Source organism: Bufo gargarizans, chromosome 1 (genome assembly GCF_014858855.1).
Source record: "Bufo gargarizans isolate SCDJY-AF-19 chromosome 1, ASM1485885v1, whole genome shotgun sequence".
NCBI lineage: Eukaryota > Metazoa > Chordata > Amphibia > Anura > Bufonidae > Bufo > Bufo gargarizans.
This window is the reverse complement of record NC_058080.1, coordinates 157,200,256-157,222,672: the sequence shown is the minus strand read 5'-3', so window position 1 is coordinate 157,222,672 and position 22,417 is coordinate 157,200,256. Positions and strand designations below refer to the sequence as shown.

The following is a 22,417-nucleotide window of genomic DNA, read 5'->3' as shown; positions in this document are numbered from 1 at the left end:
TATGTAGATATATATATAACTTTTTTGCATATATATAGATCGAGGATTTTATTTTTATTTATATTTCATTTACAATTAGATTTTTCTATATATTCACGTTCCATTTACGCTTTTAGAGACAACGCACAGTCTGACGAATATTTAATATTTATTTATTCGTTTTAAATAGTTCTCACCCTCTTTTTAAATTTTTCTACTCAAATATGACATTACCATTTCTATTTATTTTCATTTCCATTTGGATTTTATCCTCCTTTTTTATTTCATTTTTTATTTCATTTTTTAATTCTTCTTATCCTTCATCTCATCTATCGATTATATATCTCCATTAGTCTTTCCATTTTTTACTGTTTGTAATCCATGCGCAATTTCTGTACAAACTTTTGTGAAACACCTCGGGTTTAAGGACAGAGTTGAACACAGACCTGCATGTAATTTCTATGTATATAACTTCCACTAGTATAATTTACATTTTCCTACTTGCTCTCTACCCTGGAGCAACTCATCAGTGCCAATTCATCCCCTCCCCCCTCCCAACCTTTCTCCCCTCCCCCCTCCGGGCCCTTACATGCAGTATCAAAAACCACCAAAAAAACACCTTTCTGTCACCACCATATATGCCCCCTATCAGCCCTCTAGACACAATTAGAATAATAACAAAACCTACTAAAACAGTGTTTTTTTGCATCATTACACATGCCCCTTATTACCCCTTCAGACCAGCCTTCCACATCATCCCTTGAAAGTGTACCATTCTACTTTCGTCTTGCATTTGCTACGATGCGTTCCACAGTGGAACGCATACCGGAACTCACTTCTCAGCCGCACCAAGCGCTCTCTATTGTTCGCGATGCGTTCCACTGTGGAACGCAAACCGGAACTAACTTCTCCACCGCTCCAAGCGCTCTCAGCTGGAGCTCATCTGCAAACCACGTCACTTTCTCCTGAAGCGCCTGCCTCCTCACCACCCAGGTCCCGGTCATCACACCAGAACCACTTCTAACTCAGCCGGCCGATGTGCGCTCCACTCTGGAACGCATACCGGAAGTAACATCACTTCCTTTCCCCGCTGTTGCTGCCCTGCAAACAGGTTTTTGGCGCTCTTTTTGAATATAAATACATGAGAACCATTGCATTTTACTTATGCTCCTGATGAAGGGGATCCTTGGTGACCCCGAAACGCGTTGAGCCTACCTTTACCTTTACCCTACCCTGTGCTAAATAAAGAGGAAATTTACCAGACGTTCCAGCTGTGACTGCCGTTTATTTCCAGACGATCTTATAGGCGACCCAGGCGCAGGAGGAAGCAGAGTGGGTGTTATGTGCTTTATCCCACCCTGCCCCTCCTGGGTGAAGTGAGTTTTTTTACTTGATATATTTTTTTACTTGATAGTTTTTTAGTTTAAAATTTCCATTTGAATATTGCATTTTATAAAAGACTTTTTTCAAAGAGAGTATCTTTTTTGAAAAATTTCTTCGGATCCAATGGGGACATTTTTAATAAACCTTTTTAATATACCTTTCTCAATTATACCATTCTAATAACCCTGCTGAGGTACTCAAGCATCTGGGATTTTTTATAGCGAGTTTTGATAACCGCCTGTTTTCAACACTCAACCCCCCCCCCCCCCTTTTTTTTTTTTTTTTTTTTTTTTTTCTATTCTAAAATCAGCAACTGACTACCTCTAAGGGATTTGGCGCCTTATACAGGTCATTTTTTTCATTTTGTGTTGTCCTTCTTGTACCAGGTCCATTTTAGATTAATTCTATCTGGACATTGCACCTGTGGCAGCCTTACACTTCCCCAACAACCGAATCAAACAAAAAAATATATGAAAAATAAATATTTATAAAAAATACAAAAAATAACATACAGAAAGAAATAAGTATTCACCCCAAATATACACTTTTGGACCCGGGATATATCATATTACCACCTAACGGTCCATTCCCTTTGGCGCCCTGCCTGGATATCCCAGACTCTATAGACACCAAAGAGCCTGCGACTAATCCCCTCTTCTTTTTTCCCTACATCTCTGTCTGATATTTGACTCTGACATCTTCATAAGTCAGGGTCAAAGTGAGAATGAGTTATAAATATACTGTGAATTTGTATGCTAAATCACATTTCTATGCGAAAATTCTTCAGGCTGCTGTCTGAACCTATAGCTCAGTGGTTTAGATGCTTGCCTCACATGCAGTGTTCTTAGGTTAAAAACTTCTATCAGTCATTAAAAAATTTACTTTTTATTGAGTCCTAGAAAAGTGACAAATTCAAGTGAAGTGAAGGCTATTTTGTTTTCTGTTGTCTTGAAAGAGTCACTGTACAATACAATAATGTATTCTTATTTCTTAGTAAGGGGTCTAATTATTATCAGATCTGTAAATCACTTTATTGAAATTATTTGTCGGCATCCACCCAAACATAAGCTGCAAAGATATGACCACTGGGGGACTCACTAGTCCACTGTGGTTTGGCATGGTCCAGCTCTCCCAGAAAATAAAAGCAAGAGGAAGTGTGGGAATGTTTTGGAGTAGCTGATGAGGAGACTTGCCAGATTCTGCTCTGAGCCCCTGTATTCACTCATATAGCCTGTATAAGTAGAGCATCAGAGCTCCCCTTGCCCTGCACTGCATAGCACAGGACAAGGGCCTTTTCTTTACTACCAGTGATGTACTGGCAGTAAGCCCAGTGGTGTCATTGTCACAAATGGGCGATCTACAGTGCTGCCCTAGGCTGTTTTAGAGCCTATGGCAGTACTGTAGACTGCCCATTTGTGCCAGTGATGTTATCGGGCTCACTGCTAGGTGGAAGTCTCTACCTATGTCACGGATGGTGTTACAGAAAACTAGAAGACACGAATGAAAATCCGACTGACTTGATCCCAAACTAAGGAACAAAAGGGTAAGCCCTGTAACAGCCCTAGCTCTCTCCCTTACTGCTCAGCCTATGCAAAAATCTCAATGGTAGAAAATTGCATACCCTCGTTCCTCGACTGTATGACACCTGAACACCCTATAATAGTGAGGGGACACGACCACCGGCTCTTTACACTATATATATATAATAAAATACGGAGGGAGTTAGGGTCACTTAGGATCAAGCCTACAGGAAAACAGAAATAAAGAAACAGACTTATCTTGTGGATGCAGCAGTAACAGCTTCTAGCATCAGCACACTCCAGGAAGTTGTATAAATCGCAAGGTAAGGCAGTATGGGGAGGAGATATATAGGGAGGCAATCACTGCTAATAGATGACAGCTGGGAGAGGGAGGAGAGATGTCAAAACGAAAGCAAAACAAAAAAAGATCATGCAGAAGGTACTGAAGAACGTCTAACAGAACTTCTCAAATGTCTGGTGGTGACAGTACCCCTCCCTCTACGAGTGGATTCCGGACACTCAGAGCCCACCTTCTAAGGATGGGACCTATGGAATGCCCTAAGATGATGAGTGGCCTTAATGTCCGCCACTAGAACCCACATCCTCTCCTCAGGACTGATAGGAATCTCAACGTCCCACTTGGTACCCCTGCCACCAAACTTCTAGTATCGGCTTGGTTTGAGTCCTTTTCTGACGTCAGGAGAGCGCTTCACTCAGTAGGTAATAAAAGACACAACAGTGATGTACTGAATGAACACTCTGAGGTTTATTTTTAATGCACACAGGTTATATAGAGGGGGCTTTACCCTCTTTATTAGCATATCATCGTAAGTTATGTATTTAACCTATCATATTAACACGCTCTATTCTACAGTCAGAGAAAGAGAAACAAAGACGGAACTTCCATATTAGGAATATTGTATTGTCCGGGAGTAGTGCCAAAGAGATAAGATTCAGGGTTACAGAGAATAGAAACCTTACAGTAGTTAGTTTCACAGCAATCAGAGTTAGTTCCTAACAGAGAAACGAAACTTCAGCAAAAAGCACAATTGGTTTTGACATAAAAAAGAACATGGATTCCTTTCAAATCCCCTCTTAAGAACCTTTAGTGGATCACACTAAATGGTTCTTTCCTTTCTTGTCCTTTCTCTCTCTATATTATATTAGGTAATTCTTATACCCATCTGGGCTTCTATCCTCCTGGGGTAGAGTAGTCTGATATAGTGACATATTAGAGAGCCCTTTTTCTAGCATTCATCTCACACAAGGAATAACACATAATGCTACTACACCTATTACTACAATTACTATTAGTATGACAATCCCTAGTTTCATGAGACCTTGTTTCCAACTTGTGAACCACCCAAAGTATTGATCCCATGGATTATTTATACCCGAGTTCTTTTTCAGTTCTATTGACAGATCTTCAAGCTTTTTTTATAGCTATTGTGACCTTACCAGTGGGGCCAGTATTATTTGGTATGTATGTGCAGCAGGAGGTTGGATCAGTCAATACTCGGCACACTCCGCCCTTCTCTGTGAGAATCATGTCCAACACCATTAGATTCTGGAATGTCATGATTGAGTCTGCTTGTAGTTCTTCTGATACCCCTTGTAATGCATCTCTAGTATAGTTTACAAACCTTTGCTGATTGTAGTATATGTAATTTATCCAATCCACATTTTTATTCACAGTAATGATGCGAAATATTGATTCAAATCCGGCGGCTACTTGATCTCTAGCTTTGAACTCATCTGGGACCCCTCTTGGAACACCTATTGCATCTATATACACATGGGGATCAAAACTTGAAAGGGGGCTGCTTCTTTTGTTTATCTTTAGCACCCCTTTTTCTATAATATCTGATTCAGTAAAAATGTGCATGTTCATTATAACTTTGGCAAGCGCACATTCACCTTTCCAGGCACCGTCCAGTCTGGATCTTATTTTTCCACCTCCACAGATCCAGAACACATCTCCTATGGAGTACACTTGGTTCTGAGTGAGGGATATGTTCAGATTGCTGTATTTGTGACAATAACCTTTGGTGAAATTCTGTACGTTCCTCCCATGTGTACTCCCTTTGTAACATGTGTAGTTACCTGGATATACTTGGATACCTGCCCCTGGGCGAGGATTTTTTAACAACAGAGGGTATTTTGATTTCCATTCTGTACATGCACTGTGGTTATAAGACATATTAACAAAAAGAGTCAAAAAAACATTCTTCAACACTTTCTGGTAACACTAGGGGTACGGTACCTAGGTGTGGCTTGGCAGCACCGCATATGTAACAGTTACTTTTATTCACAGAGGCTGCACTATACTTCATCCACTCCAGCCACAAATTAACATCAGAAAAACCCGTCCCCATGGCCAAAGTATCCTCATATGTGGGATTAGATATGGCCCTTAGGTTTTTTAAAGAAACTATATGTGGGACTAGTGGGTTTTTGGGGACACCTGTGATGGGTTGGTATTCCTTAGACTTATACATATCTCTAAGTTTGAACATTTGTGTTACCCGGGAAGTCGCAGCTCCCCACATTTTATGGAAGTACCATCCCAATACATAATCTCCTTCATCATATTTACCAGGGTTTTCTATTGTCAATACAATTTTCATTTCCGCTGACCTTTTTTTTTGTTGCAATAATTCAATGAGGAGGTGTCCACATAACACGTCCCTCTCTCAAGGAGTGTCATTCTAGTCAAAAGGGACTTAGAATCTTTATCCCTCCTTTTGAGGGCGCTTTCTGGTTTATATCCCCATTCAGTCCCTGTATTCCATCCCACTGATCCCTAGTATGCACAACCTTTTCCCCAGTATGAGTCTGTTACACATATATAGGCCTGTCCTTCTACATAGTTGTTGAAACAGTAGTTATAATATGAACATGTTTTCAATATATCACAAAGACAAAAGGTGTAGGTAGCTACGTGAGGGTTAGATGAATTATACCAAAAGGTGATGACGCCGCCCTTGCTAGTTGCGGCTACTTCTCCCATACTACTAATTGGTAAAATCAACAAGATTATTGAAGCAATCTTAGTCAGTACATTCAACCATTTTCCAGAAAAGAGTGAAGAGCTCATCATGTTGGAGGTCAGGGCTGTCTGCCCCCGTTAGTACCTCTGGGCCTTGTTGGAGGTCAGGGCTGTCTGCCCCCGTTAGTACCTCTGGGCCTTGTTGGAGGTCAGGGCTGTCTGCCCCCGTTAGTACCTCTGGGCCTTGTTGTCATAAAGCTTCACTCGGGTGGCGTGGATCCAAGTTGGAGACTGTTCAGTCAGCATGGCTGTTCTGGTTACTGCAACCACGGTAGTGGGTGGGCCATATGCGAAGTCACCTTGGGATTTTCCTTTCTTCAGTGTTTTGATCACTACCTCATCCCCCACCCTGTATGGGTGGGTGGGTTCCTGTGGAAGAGAGGGAGACTTACAAGCAACTTTTTCCTCAGTTTTATTAAGAACCTGCATCAATTTGGTGACATTCTTCACTTATAAAATCAAGGTCTCCTTCCTGCACTATTGTCGGGAGGGTGGGGAAAGGCCTTCCCATGAGTATCTCAATGCTGTTATATCCTACCCCCTCTTTGCAGACTAATCCTGTCTTAGGATTTTTCTGCAATACTGGATAACACCAGTCTTGCTGTTCCTGTTCAGTGGCATACCACTGAAGATTAGTAAGCATTTGCGACATCTCAGGGGTTGGATGTGCCGGACATGGCATCTCCCAATGGTTACACGGACCTGTGGGGTTGCATTTGGCCACTCGTTTCGCCACCTTATCTGCCAGTGCATTGTCCTGTGAGACATGATCCTTACCATCTGCTGCCGTGAATCCTCTCCTCTGCCTAATCATACCACGGTCCCACACTACCCCATGTGCGTATCTACTATCAGTATAGATGGTGACAGGTTTATCAGTATGTAGAATACATGCTCTAGTGAGTGCAATGAGCTCAGCTGCCTGCTGTGTTGAGTGTGGATGTCCTTGAGTAGGCCTACAACATCATGTGTAGTGTGCAAAAATGGTGTAACGTCACATTGTGAAAGGAGTTGCCAACTCTACCATCATAGCACAGGCTGCAAGAGAACACAGACATGCCGGCATCCCTTGAACAGGGGTGGGCATTACCTTTGAGAAAAATACACAAGGACGCAACTTGCCTCCGTGTTCTTGTGTCAGTACACCCGCCATGGTTTTACAATTTTGTCGTGCAAACATGTGGAAGGGCAGTTTGTAGTCAGGGAGGCCCAATCCTGGACTTGACATTAATGAACATTTCAGATAATCAAATGCATTGTACATTTCTGAAGACCAGTTTATTAAATCAGGTTTGTCCTGTAGTGTTGCCTGCCTCAAGATATTGTCATAGTAGGAACAGTCTGGGATCCATTGTCTGCAGTAGTTTATCATTCCAAGGAAGGATAGCATTTCCTTCTTGGAGAGCGGGGTGACCAGGCCCGCTACAGACTTAACTCTCCCTGGACTGATCCTCCTTTCCCCCTTTGTGAGGACAAACCCCAAGTATTCGACTTGCTGTTTACACCATTGCATTTTCCCTAATGACACTTTGTGTCCACATTCAAACAGCCATTGTAACAGTGTTAGACCATCCTCAATGTTGGCCTCCACTGACATACTGCACAACAGTAAATCATCCACGTATTGCAACAACACGGAACCTTGGGGGGGGGGGGGTGCCATGGTTTTAACGTGGCTTGGAGGATTATGCTGTACACTACAGGTGAATCAGCATATCCCTGGGCTCTGCCCCAGGTCAGTTGACGTCTGTCAAAGGAAAAAGCAAAAATTAGTCTGGTCTTCTTGTCAACTGGGACAGAAAAGAATGCATTTTTCAGATCTATCACACTGAACCAAACAGCGTCTGCTGGAATGGCAGATAGTAATTGAGTGATGTCAGGTACAATAGGGGCTATTAGGCACAATGATGTTGTTGATGGCCCTTAAATCCTGTACAAAGCGGGTAGCACCATCTGCCTTTGTCACTGGATTTACAGGCGTTCTGTAGGGTGAAATCACCTCTTCCAGGATTCCCTTTTTGTAGGAATTCTTTTATCATTGGCCTAAGTCCATCGAGTTTCTCTTTTGGCAGTAGGTATTGTTTTTGGAAGACGGAAATGACATTTGGTTTTACAGTAGCTTTGTAAGGTGTGCAATCTATGAATCCTGTGTCATATTCATTTGAAGACCATAATGCAGGGTTAATGTTGTTAAGTTCTGGGTGGTTCTGTATGTTTGCAAGAATCAGTGGCACTGGTGTAGAGATTGAAATGAGATCTGAGTGTACTCTTATGCCCAGATTTTTGGCTGACACTTGTAAGTCAAGCTTAATGAACAAATCTTTACTTAACACACTTGAGGTTGCACTGCTATCTACCATGAATCCTACTCTCAGTCATCTAAGTCCACCCCTTTTAGTCGGACGCTGTGGTCCTCCTACTCTCTGTCATTAGATTCCCAGCTGCCCATGAGGACAGAGCTCTGATGTCCAGCACAACACTTAACATGTAACACATAACTTCAAACATTGAAACAAACAGATCTGACAATACAGACATAAACAAACAAAAGGCCCATAAAAACTTTTCTTTGACTTCAATAATAATAAAAAATGTACAGCTTGATCAATGCTGTTGGCACCAATAAAAAACAAAAACTTCCAAGAAAAATTAAATAAAATTCTCAATGCGCATATTATATGAAAACAGATATCGTACTCCATACACATTCATATACAGCTCTTCTAAAAGCATCCATTAGGGCTCTTTCACACTTTCAACTCCACTACAACTCAGAGCCACACCCATTCACATACCACTGAATCATTTGTCTTCCAACCTAATCACACAATTGTCTTTGTTTCATCCCAAAACTTGCAGCACAGACAAAAACAGCTTTCCTGGAAACAGATAGCCACACCACACACAGAATTGCTGATAGTATATCTCGTTGTTGTGCTGTGTTTTCCAATGTCTTCTGATCTTCACTCTGTGATTAATCAACTCTTATAAGAAGACAATATACATGTTTTAATCATACAGTCATTTTGTTAAATCCAAATCATTTTATATGTCAGGTGTTCTTAGTTAATGTTGTACATATATAATAATTCTTGTTAAAAGCTGGATTCTCACATTACACTGCTGGGGAAAGAAAATTATTGAACAATTTTTTTATATTTTTTTTTTATAATAATATTACACATATAACATCACTTACTTTGCAGGATTCCCTACCCCTTTGTATCATGTAATCCATATCCTAGGACGGGTCATGGTCAAAATGTGGCCATGCTTCTTTGTCTCCCAGACAAAGACCCTTTATCATGTCCATGTAGTACGGGCTATTATCGCCGTCCCTGGGAAAAGGGGCTAGCAGCTTGCATGAACTCAGTCCATCCAGCTAAATTATCCACCCATGGGTTAACTAGGAAGTAATTTATGGGACTACACCGTGCAACATAAACTTTGCATGTTTCTCCCGTCTCAGGTTTGGGATAATTTGTTTTAGACTCTTGTGACCCCATTCCGTCTGATATTTTAATGATGCTACTTTCCTAGAACTAGCTGTACTGAAGCGTTAAGGATTCGACAAATTAATCCTGTCAACTAGGCAAAGGACTCAGGTCTGATCACAAAATATCAGAGAGTTTCATCAAACATATAATTTGTTGCTTTGGTCTGCCACTTGTGTTCACTTATACCCGGGTTAATGGATTGCTCCTAGCCGGGGGTGGGGCGTATTGCAGACCTCCGCAACACAGTAAAACAACAATGCAATGTCCTTAAAACTCTATGCAAATAGTGAACTTCAGTCCGTACACTTACCACCCGGACATCAGTATCCTTATCTCAACTCTAATAATCTTATACTTTAAAACAACTTTAAAAGAGTCAAACCAAGCTCCATCCTTGTCTCCCTGAGACAATATTATGTAGTGCGCACTATATTTTCTCTGAGTGATCCTCACGGCGGACTCCCGGAGTCCCCGGGTCACTCCCCCAGACTCCCGGAGTCTGTTCCCTGTATCCCTGATACAGTAATTATACTAAAAGTTGTAGGTTCTACTTACTAGATCGAGACGTGGTTCTCGGATCGGCCAGAGGACAATAACAGATGCCTTTCTTACCGAACACGAGGAAAACCTTCTCGATCCCCGGACACGAGCCCCCAAACTGATAGAAATCTCAACGTCCCACTTGGTACCCCTGGCACCAAACTTCTAGTATCGGCTTGGTTTGAGTCCTTTTCTGACGTCAGGAGAGCGCTTCACTCAGTAGGTAATAAAAGACACAACAGTGATGTACTGAATGAACACTCTGAGGTTTATTTTTAATGCACACAGGTTATATAGAGGGGGCTTTACCCTCTTTATTAGCATATCATCGTAAGTTATGTATTTAACCTATCATATTAACACGCTCTATTCTACAGTCAGAGAAAGAGAAACAAAGACGGAACTTCCATATTAGGAATATTGTATTGTCCGGGAGTAGTGCCAAAGAGATAAGATTCAGGGTTACAGAGAATAGAAACCTTACAGTAGTTAGTTTCACAGCAATCAGAGTTAGTTCCTAACAGAGAAACGAAACTTCAGCAAAAAGCACAATTGGTTTTGACATAAAAAAGAACATGGATTCCTTTCAAGGACCATAACCCTCCCAATAAATGAGGTACTGAAGAGAACCGCGGACAATACGAGAGTCCACAATCCTAGAGACCTGAAATTCAAGATTTTGTAAGGCCCAATAAACTTAGGACCCAACTTCCAGGAGGGAACCTTCAATTTGATATTCTTAGTAGACAACCATACCAGATCACCAACATTCAGGTCCGGACCAGGCACACGTCTTTTATCCACCACACGCTTATATCTCTCACTCATGCTCTTTAGATTATCCTGAATCTTTTGCCAAATAGATGACAAAGACGAGGAGAATCTCTCCTCATCAGGTAAACCAGAAGCCCCCTCTCCAGAGAATGTCCCAAACTGCGGATGAAACCCATATGCACCAAAAAATGGTGACTTATCAGAGGACTCCTGACGACGGTTATTTAAAGCAAACTCAGCAAGGGAGAGAAAAGAACACCAATCCTCCAGATTCTCCGCCACAAAACAACGCAGATATGTCTCCAGATTCTGATTGACGCGCTCTGTCTGGCCATTTGACTGCGGGTGGAAAGCAGAAGAGAATGACAACCGAACCCCCAAGCGAGAACAGAAGGCCTTCCAGAATCTGGAAACAAACTGCGTGCCCCTATCAGAGACTATGTCTGAAGGGATACCATGCAGTTTAACAATGTGATCAATAAATGCCTGCGCCAGCATTTTAGCATTGGGCAAACCAAGAAAAGGAACAAAATGCGCCATTTTTCTAAAACGGTCCACCACCACCAGAATCAGTCTTCCCCGAGGAACGAGACAGGTCTGTAATGAAATCCATGGACAGATGTGTCCAAGGACGGGAAGGAATGGGTAACGGAAGGAGAGGACCCGTGAATGAGGGAATTTGGCACAAGCGCAGTTCTCGCAGGCTGCCACGAAACCCTCAACCGACTTACGAAGAGCCAGCCACCAGAATCTCCGAGCAACGAGATCCACTGTGGCTCTACCCCCCGGGTGCCCAGCAAGGACAGTATCGTGGTGCTCCTTAAAAACCTTGTGTCGTAAAGTGAGAGGCACAAACAACCTCCCAGGAGGACAAAGATCAGGAGCCTCTGCCTGGGCTGCCTGAACCTCCAATTTAGGATAAAGAGCAGACACAACCACCCCTTCAGCCAAAATGGGACCCGGGTTTTCATAGTTCCCCCCTCCCGGAAAACAACATGACAGGGCATCCACCTTCACATTCCTAACCCCAGGGCGGAACGTGACAACAAAATTAAACTTTGAAAAGAACGAAGACCATCTGGCCTGTCTCGGGTTCAGACACTTGGCTGACTCCAAGTAGGCCAGATTTTTATGGTCGGTAAACAAGGTAATAGGGTGTCTGGCTCCCTCTAGCCAATGGCGCCATTCCTCAAAAGCTAACTTGATGGCCAACAACTCCCTATCTCCCACATCATAATTTCTCTCTGCGGAGGAGAGTTTCTTCGAGAAAAAGGCACACGGTCGCCATTTGGCAGGAGAGCGAGCCTGAGACAAGAACGCACCCACACCCACTTCAGAAGCGTCCTCCTCAACTATGAAGGGCAGAGAGATATCAGGTTGTACCAAGATGGGAGCGGAAGCAAAACTCTCCTTGATACTAGAAAAGGCCTTACGCGCCTCTACCGACCAGGAGGAAAAATCTACCCTGCAGATCATGCAGAAGGTACTGAAGAACGTCTAACAGAACTTCTCAAAGATCTGGTGGTGACAACCTAGCATACTCATGTGAAGCCCTTTAAGACCTGTGTGAGGGTTTTACTCAGTTTTCACAATAAAAAGTCACTCTGATACGTAGCGGTACTTATCGCACTGCAGGTCCTCGATGTGATATAGGTTAAAATCACAAAATCCAGTAAGTCGTTATAAATGAAGACTGCGCTGCTGCTCACTCCTCTGAGCCTCCTCTTTTTTCGATACAGAGCAAATATCTGGCATGGAAATGGACCAACAAGCTCCACAGATCGGTATCTCTCCTCTACCCTACCTTCCTGTTGGTGATCAAGGAATCGCAACCATAGCGAACCACTGACTTCCTCTGTACATTAACCCCTTAAGGACTCAGCCCTATTTCACCTTAAGGACTTTGCCATTTTTTGCAAATCTAACCAGTGTCCCTTTAAGTGCTGATAACTTTAAAATGCTTTGACTTATCCAGGCCATTCTGAGACTGTTTTTTCGTCACATATTGTACTTCATGACACTGGTAAAATAGTAAGTAATAAAAATAAATTTTTATTTATAAAAAAAATACAAAATTTACCAAAAAGTTTCAATTTGTCTACTGCTATAATACATAGGAATACCTAAAAAAATAGTTATTACTTTACATTCCCCATATGTCTACTTCATGTTTGGATCATTTTGGGAATGATATTTTATTTTTTGGGGATGTTACAAGGCTTAGAAGTTTTCAAAAACCCAATTTTTAGGGACCAATTCAGGTCTAAAGTCACTTTGAGAGGCTTACATAATAGAAACCACCCAAAACTGACCCCATTATATAAACTACACCCCTCAAGGTAGTTTATAAAACTTTGTTAACCCTTTAGGTGTTCCACAAGAATTAATGGAAAATAGAGATACAATTTCAAAATTTAAAATTTTTGGCAGATTTTCCATTTTAATAATGTTTTTCCAGTTACAAAGCAAGGGTTAGCAGCCAAACCAAACACAGTATTTATGGCCCTGATTCTGTAGTTTACATAAACACCTCATCTGTAGTCGTAAACCGCTGTACGGGCACACGGCAGGGCGCAGAAGGAAAGGAATGCCATGCTGTTTTTGAAAGGCAGGTTTTGCTGGACTGTTTTCTTTGACACCATGTCCCATTTGAAGCCCCCCTGATGCACCCCTAGAGTAGAAACTCCCTAAAAGTTACCCCATTTTAGAAACTACGGGATAGGGTGGCAGTATTGCTGGTACTAGTTTAGGGTACATATGATTCTTGGTTGCTCTATATTACACTTTTTGTGAGGCAAGGTAACAAGAAATATGCGATACCTAATATGTAAGGTGACAAAAAATGGCTTTTTTTACACTTTTTGAGGGGTTAGTTCATGTGATATTTTTATAGAGCAAGTAATTACGGACGCTGCGTTACCTAATATGTATACTTTATTTTTATTTATACACAATGATTTCATTTTTGAAGCAAAAAAAAACATGTTTTGAGTGTTTCCATAGTCTGCGAGCCATAATTTTTTCAATTTTTGGGTGATTACCTTGGGTAGGGTATGATTTTTGAGGGATGAGATGACGGTTTTATTGGCATTATTTTGGGGTGCGTGTGACTTTTTGATCGATTGCTATTACACTTTTTGTGATGTAAGGTGACAAAAAATTGTTTATTTAGCAGTTTTATTTATTTTTTTACGGTGTTTATCTGAGGTCATGTGATATTTTTATAGAGCCGGTCGATACGGATGCGGTGATACCTAATATGTATACTTTTTATTTTATTTATGTAAGTTTTACACAATTACAGCTTTTTTAAAACAAAAAAAAAGATGTTTTAGTGTCTCCATATTCTGAGCCATAGATTTTTTATTTTTTGAGCGATTGTCTCAGGTAGGGGCTCATATATTTGTGGGATTAGGTGATGGTTAGATTGGTACTATTTTGGTGGGCAAATGCCTTTTTGATCGCTTGCTGTTGTACTTTTTGTGATGTAAGGTGACAATTTTTTTTTTTATTTAGCACACTTTTTATTTTAGATTTTTTATGGTGTTCATCTGAGGGGTTAGTTCATGTGATATGTTTTTAGAGTCGGTCGATACGGACACGGCAATACCTAATATGTATACTTTCCCCACCCCCCCCTAATTTTTACCAATTTCTTTTAACTTTATTTGGGGAAAATGACGTTTTTGTTTATTTTTACTTGAAACTTTCAATTTTTTGTGGGGAAAACTTTATTTTTCTAACTTTTTTTGCTTTATTTTTTGTCCCACATTGGGACTTGAACTTTTGGGGGTCTAATCCCCTTTACAATGCATTCCAATACTTCTGTATTGGAATGCATTGGCTGTATGAGTAATACTTTGTGTATTACTCATACAGCTTCCGGCCTGTGAGATCCAGGGGGCCTGGATCTCACAGGCTCGTCACAGGAAGGCAGCGGCGATGCCATCGGGTCCCCCCTACAGCCGCATTGGGACCTGATGGCACCGCCGCCCGCCGGATAATGTAAAACCGCAAACTGCAGGTCGGGGGGGTCACATGACCCCCCCGGCGTTGTGACAGGATGCCCGCTGAATGATTTCAGCGGACATCCTTTTGCGATTAACCCCTGCCACGCTGCAATCCCGTTTTAATGTTAGGACGTACCGGTATGTCCTGGGTCCTTAAGGACTCAGCAAACATGGCGTACCGGTACGTCCTACTGTAAGTCCCTAAGGGGTTAAAAGTATTGTATTATACTCACAAGCAGAAACTTGATCAAAACGTATGTATAAAATCACAAAGGTGCACAATCACAGGTATTGCCTGACCCGTGTTTCGCTTACGCGCTTCTTTTGTTGCCAGCGGTTTAGACACTAATGGCTGTGTGTTTAGTTATTTTGAGGGCACACCAAATGTACACTGTTATACAAGCTGTACACTGACTACTACATTGTATCAAAGTGTCTGATCTTCAGTGTTGTACCATGAAAAGATATCATAAAAATATTTAAAATAATGTGAGGGGTGTACTCACTTTTGTGACATACTGTATATATCTACATGAAATAAGGCAGTATACAAAGCTGTTCAATACAATATAAACAAAAAGGGTATGCCAATCCATACATACATTTCTAAATAATGTGAATCTACTGTAACACTTTTTATGGTATACCCTAGCACAATGGGAACCATATGGATATGTTTCTTCACCAAGAGCTTTCCCAAGCCATATGTCGAATACAGTGCACTAAGAAAATATGTATAGTATATGTAATAATCATCGGTCACAGGACCAAAAAAATCCCCTTAGGGATTTGTATTAATCTAGAATGATGTGCCTAAGTGATAGCATGTCATGGGATCTTGAGGTAATCATATATCCATCCACACCCATATACCCATTGTATTTGAAGACCCTTTAATAACAGTACGACTGCACTTGACAAAATGAGTATGGTCTGAGTATATTATATTGATCATGGGGAAATAGCATTGCTGCTCCCTACAAAATCAATATGAGCTATATATATTCCATATAGCACTGGCCAACAATTGAGATCTTTCCTAGCCAAATACAGTTTGGTATAGTCCAGGTATTGATGTTTACATATTGAAGTCATATAAACCTATCATATGGGAATGACTGGTCTCTATACATTGGTGCCATATATTTACACAATGTATGCTGCACCATGTAACCATATTACAGTATGGTAACAGGGTGTACACACTGTTACCATCAGGCACATATATATAAGATCATATGCATTCAATACAATATGGCCAGTCAGAAGGGCTTTCCGCAAGAACATTTTGCGGTTGTGCTGTATAGATCCCCCCCCCCCCACATGGGTGAAAATAGATCGGTGACACCCAGAGGGTTAACCTACAATTGAGTACCATAGGTGGGGAGGATATAGAACGGCTACGGGAGTCTAGTGAGGGTTAAAATGGGAGTGGATGCGCCCACTCCAGTCAGCAACATGCGATGGCTGGTCAGTGACGTGTTCCAGCCAATTTGCATCACCGCGTCATCATTGGTCGCTGACGATTGGGGGCGGGCCCCAGACATGCATATTAACCGGCAGTTTGTAGCGTGCGCACGCTAGTACCCCACATCCCCTGACGAAGCCACTTCTGTGGCTAAACATGTCGGGTGGGGTGTAACTGTGCTGCGCTTTAGTTTTTAGACAGTCCAAGTATGGAATACCAGTGAGCGATTTACTGAGGGCAAGTTAGCTAGACACTTGTGTGTGGTTATCAAACCCTTTGAATCACTGCACAGTACAGCAAGACCAAGACAGGGGCGGCATAGAGACAGTGCTCAGCAACAATGTATGCTATTGAGTCATGTGCTTATACACAGTGTAGCATTTGCAAGTGCTATACCTGTGAAATAAACAGGCACAGATCAACCATAATAAATGGTGTGTGGTTGGACTTGTTGCACTATTTAGTCATTTAATAGCCCGCCTTCCATGTGCATACGCATGAACAATAAAATAAGCCGTCAGAGTATTAACCTGTCTCTATCATCTATACAAGTCATTCTCAGCAGTTATGGTGCGTGCCCTCAGGTCTAGGGCTATGTGTATACCTGTTGGAAAATTGCACCTCAATTCACACATGTTGTTTTGCCCACATACCGATATAGTGTAATGAGCATTTGGATGTGGTTATAACAGCCATATGGCCACATGCCTCTCAGTCACCGCTAGTGACTACTAACAGCCATTGGGAAGATTGATACAAATTCCATCTTGGACTGATAGTTTTACTTCTCTTTCTGTCCTGACATTGTATGTTTTAAATTAATGAAATAAAGAGATACATTTAAAAAATTTAGTGGAGATCCCTAAAGGGATTTTTTTTTGGTCCTGTGACCGTTGGATATTTGCATTATATCCCGAGGATCTCCAATAGGGCTTTTTTGTATATTTTGTATATGTAATAAGTCACCATTGTCAACTAAACAGTCTAATATTCAGGAGCATCTTGCACAGTAGATTGTGATCTATGCTAATTACAGATAACATTATATCAACACCCATCTTCCAAGTCTATCAAACATAATAGCTGTCGGGATTCTAATTATCCCTCACACAACATTCTTGTCTTCTAGAAAATAGCTTAGAAATGACAAATAAGTCTATTAACGAAGAACCATAATTATTTTTCAATCTATGATTGCAATGCACTAATCCCATTCCTGGGTTATTATCTTTGTAATAATATCATCTTTTTTGAAAAAGACACTGGTCCTTACAATGTCACCATCACATCATCTTACAATAAATTTAAATCATTTATGAAAATGGCATATAACATTCTATAGAGAATAAGTAAAAAATAGACCAGGCACTCAAAATATGCAGTCAAAAAATGAAGATTAATTGAAAATTATTTAATTAAACTCCCTGAAATAACATTAATTCATAAATATATCAGCATAAAAATCATATACAACATAAATGGCAGCAATAATTCATAAATATAGGAGCATAAACTTTCATAAAAACAATTGTCTGAGTAGCAGCGATGGGTACTCAGCAGAATGCAATATTGCAATTTGTAGCAGCAGTGATTATCAGAGTCCAACCTATGGACAACCGCAATCCGTATAGTCAGCAAAGTGCAACAGTACAATTAATAGCAGCAAGTCATCATGGTCCAACCTAAGGGCAACCGCAATCCGTATATTAGATCTTTATAAATGTTAATCCTCCTATGTTCCTAGTTCCAAATAGTTGCCACTGACTTTCAGTAGCAAGCGCACAGATAAATGTCACAAGTCCTTTAAACAAGACAGGGAAGACTCTTGTCCCACCTCTTGTTATTACTGTTTCAGTATTACCTTAGTCCGATCGATGTTCACCAGTCTTTATGCGGGCTTCGCGATTCGTAATGAACTGAATGTCAACTGACTGGAATTTCGTATCATCAGCTGACTGTGCGCTTGTTGAAGTTGCGTGTCTGTTGGTCCTCCGATGTGTTTGTCTTTACTTCAAATCCAGAGGGACTTCTTTACCCAGCATGCCGGTGCAAGGTATAACCCATACGCGTTTCGGGGATATTGAAATGACCCCTTCCTCAGTGGTAACTTTGCAATGTTTCCCCTCCTCCTTTTATATCCTGATCCAGGTAGGTATCAAAGTCCGGACTGGAATCACATTATCCCAGAGAGATATCTAAAACCCGGATTTTCCATTGTGCGGTTTCTATGCATTTGCCATGCGCTTTTTTTTTTTTTTGTTCAATTGTGTTTTTTGCATCATGGCTGCTTAAATATAGCATAAAACATAATACGTATTACATTTATATAAAAAAATACATTACATTGAATATAAAACACACTGTTAAACCATCATTTCATTCACAATACAGCCATAAGGATTAAAATCAATGGGTTCCTTAACATACATCTTTGTGTGAAACTCATTAGCACAGGGGGGGACAAAATTACAGGTCTCCCATTGTGCCAAGGATCGTTTTAATCACAGGAACCCAAATAACTCCTAATTCGCATTTAGCCTAATGAGCCAAAGTCAAATATAAATTTAGATTCTAGTCTTGACATCTTTTTTATCAGATCACCACCTCTCCAATCTGGTTCATCTTTGGCTAGTGCCGTATAAATCAGGCCCGTAGGGTCTTTATTATGGCACAATTTAAAATGTTTTGAGACAGTATGGTTCTCATAACTTCTGCAAATGTTGGCCACATGCTAAGAGATCCTTTTTTTTTTTTAAAGTCTCTTAGTGCTGCCAACATATTGTTTTTTGCAGGGGCATGTCAACAGATAAATGACACTCTTGCTATTGCATGTTAGAAAAGTTCTTATCTCATGTGAATAGCCATTACTGTTTGAGATGGCTTTCACAGTTTTTTGGGGGAAATTGGTTATTTTGTAATTAGGAGAAGAGTTACGGTACATCTGAAAAAGCCCTTAAAACATAGCCAGTGTTTATTTTTCGATTGGTTGGATCTTTTTACTGTGGGTGCTACTTTTAAACCCAGATTATCTTCACGTGTGTACACTATTTTACGTCTCGCTGGTATCATAGGCCCTATGACCTTATCCTTTTGCAAGAAGGGCCAATGTTTTGCAATGATATTCTCAACTTTCTTGTGTTGAGTATTAAAGGGTAGTATAATCTGTAGTCCTTCACATAACAGCAGATCATTTTGAGGTTCTACTACTCTTTCCACAATTTTTTTTTTTATGATCCAGATTTTTTACCTTATTTAGGGCCCCTTCAATGCAGTCATTTGGATAGTCCTTCTCAATGAACTGCTGTTTTAGAATTTCGGCCTCTTTAACAAAAGTGTCATCCATTGTGCAATTTCTCTTGAGGCGCCTGAACTGACTCATTGGTACATTCAGAAACCACCTGGAAAGGTGGCAGCTGGAGTGTAATATAAAATTAATTTTGGCTGTCGGCTTATGGTAAGTGCTACAGACCAACCTATCCATGTTTTTTTTTTTTATAATTAAATTTTATTTATTGTGATACAAAAACTTAAATACATATTACATAATTAACATTATAAAATCCATGAGTCCGCCAATTCTAATCTGTGAACATGGTTGAAAATAATTTCATACGAATATACATAATAGTGTCGACATTTGAACCTTCACATTCTGCATCTATAGAATAAATGCTGAAAAGCCGGACAGATAGCATTTTCCCCGTCTCTTCCCACCAACCCGCCCCCCCCCCCCCCACCCTGCAGGAAGAAAAAAAAAAAAAAAAAAGGGGATACTAATTAATTAGCCGTGTCCCAATCTTTCCATAGACTATTCCACTTTGAGTAGGATCCTCTTTGTTTGTACAGGATCCTCTCATAGCTTTTCACTTTCTCCACCAAACCCAGCCAGTTCTTACAATCTGGGGCAGAAGAGCAAAACCAGGATCTAGAAATCAGGAGCCTCGCCAAGAACATCACCTTGATCAACAAGTGACTTTTTATGGGTTGATGATTGACCTCAGATAAATCTCCCAGGACCCATATCCTAGGAGACAGAGGAACAACAATTTTAAGTTTACGCGTCAGATTTTTTTGGACCAGGCTCCAGTACCTCCTCACCATTGGGCAGTCCCAGAACAGATGTAGATGATCTGCCCCGGGATCGCCGCAGCGGGGGCAGTTAGAGGAGGTCCGGAGTCCTCTTCTGTATAGCCATATATGTGTCGCATAAATTTTGTGCAGAATATTAAATTGAACAACAATGTGATTAGAATTGTGTGAAACCAATTTTAAGCTTTCCCCTATATTCTCCCAGTTTGGGGGACCCTCCTCTGAAAGAAGAGAAGACCAGGCTCTCTGTCCTGGAGAAAGAACATCCCGAAAAAAATTATCCATTAAGTGTCTATAACAGTAAGATAGTTTAATTCTCGTGGCAGTTTTCTTACAAATTAAATCCTGTAAAAATAAAGGAGTGTCTATAATAAAAAGGTGACTGTTCAAGGTGCTAAAGAGTGCTGACCTCAATTGAAAATATGCGAACCAGGCCACCTCACCTAATTTTGCCCTTAGTTCCATAAGGGGCAGAATTTGTCCACCGCTGACTACTTGATGTAAGTACTGCACATTTTTAGTCCTCCAGTACTGACTGCAACTTAAATCGTTTAGATTAAGAAGTTTCGGATTGTGCCATAATGGGGTGCAGATAAGCGATGCCTTAACTGCGCACCAAGCCCTTATAACCGACCAGGTCTTTATAGCCATTCTGCAGAAAAGTTTGTACCCGCTCAGTATATTTAATAGGTAATCGGATTCCAGTACAGTGAAGAAATCAGAAAAACCTGCCTCCTTCACCACTTTACTGCAGAAAGGACTATTTTCCCAGTCAGTAAAAAGGCAAAGTTGGGAGGCCACAAAATAACCCCTAATATATGGGAGATTAAGACCTCCCCGCCTATAAGGCATGGAGAAATAAAGTGCCTTCAGTCTCACACGCTTCCTCCCCCATAGTAAGTCATTAAGCATCCGCTCTATCAATCTGAAATGCTTGTCTGTAATCCATATAGGCGAGTTGCGCAGGACATAAAGAACCTGGGGCAGCACTACCATTTTTATTAATGAAATTCTATCCGCTCTTGCTTGCAGAATTTTCTGCCATATCTTAATTTTTGCTCTCAACTTCATCAGCAAGGGGAACAGGTTAAGCTGTAGATATTCCTGAGGTTTGGCGGAAATTATTATCCCCAGGTACTTTATTGAATCAGAGTTCGTTATTAGAGTTGAGCGAACACCTGGATGTTCGGGTTCGAGAAGTTCGGCCGAACATCCCGGAAATGTTCGGGTTCGGGATCCGAACCCGATCCGAACTTCGTCCCGAACCCGAACCCCATTGAAGTCAATGGGGACCCGAACTTTTCGGCACTAAAAAGGCTGTAAAACAGCCCAGGAAAGAGCTAGAGGGCTGCAAAAGGCAGCAACATGTAGATAAATCCCCTGCAAACAAATGTGGATAGGGAAATGAATTAAAATAAAAATTAAATAAATAAAAATTAACCAAAATCAATTGGAGAGAGGTTCCATAGCAGAGAATCTGGCTTCCCGTCACCCACCACTGGAACAGTCCATTCTCAGATATTTAGGCCCCGGCACCCAGGCAGAGGAGAGAGGTCCCGTAACAGAGAATCTGTCTTCATGTCAGCAGAGAATTAGTCTGCATGTCATAGCAGAGAATGAGGCTTCACGTCAGCCACCACTGCAACAGTCCATTGGCATATATTTAGGCCCAGCACCCAGGCAGAGGAGGGAGGTCCCGTAACAGAGAATCTGTCTTCATGTCAGCAGAGAATTAGTCTGCATGTCATAGCAGAGAATGAGGCTTCACGTCAGCCACCACTGCAACAGTCCATTGGCATATATTTAGGCCCAGCACACACACAGGCAGAGGAGAGAGGTCCCGTAACAGAGAATCTGGCTTCATGTCAGCAGAGAATCAGTCTGCATGTCATAGCAGAGAATGAGGCTTCACGTCAGCCACCACTGCAACAGTCCATTGGCATATATTTAGGCCCAGCACACACACAGGCAGAGGAGAGAGGTCCCGTAACAGAGAATCTGGCTTCATGTCAGCAGAGAATCAGTCTGCATGTCATAGCAGAGAATGAGGCTTCACGTCAGCCACCACTGCAACAGTCCATTGGCATATATTTAGGCCCAGCACACAC

The 22,417-nt window shown here is 41.2% G+C and overlaps 1 long non-coding RNA gene across 1 annotated transcript; it reads right to left on the bottom strand.

The window, feature by feature from the left end:
* Window positions 1-3,626: 3,626 nt before the first annotated feature.
* On the bottom strand, window positions 3,627-10,548 carry LOC122942303. The gene is made up of 2 exons (XR_006390538.1): window positions 9,984-10,548; window positions 3,627-6,300 (listed from the first exon to the last, which is right to left on the bottom strand). It is a non-coding gene; the product is annotated as an uncharacterized LOC122942303 (long non-coding RNA).
* Window positions 10,549-22,417: the final 11,869 nt, after the last annotated feature.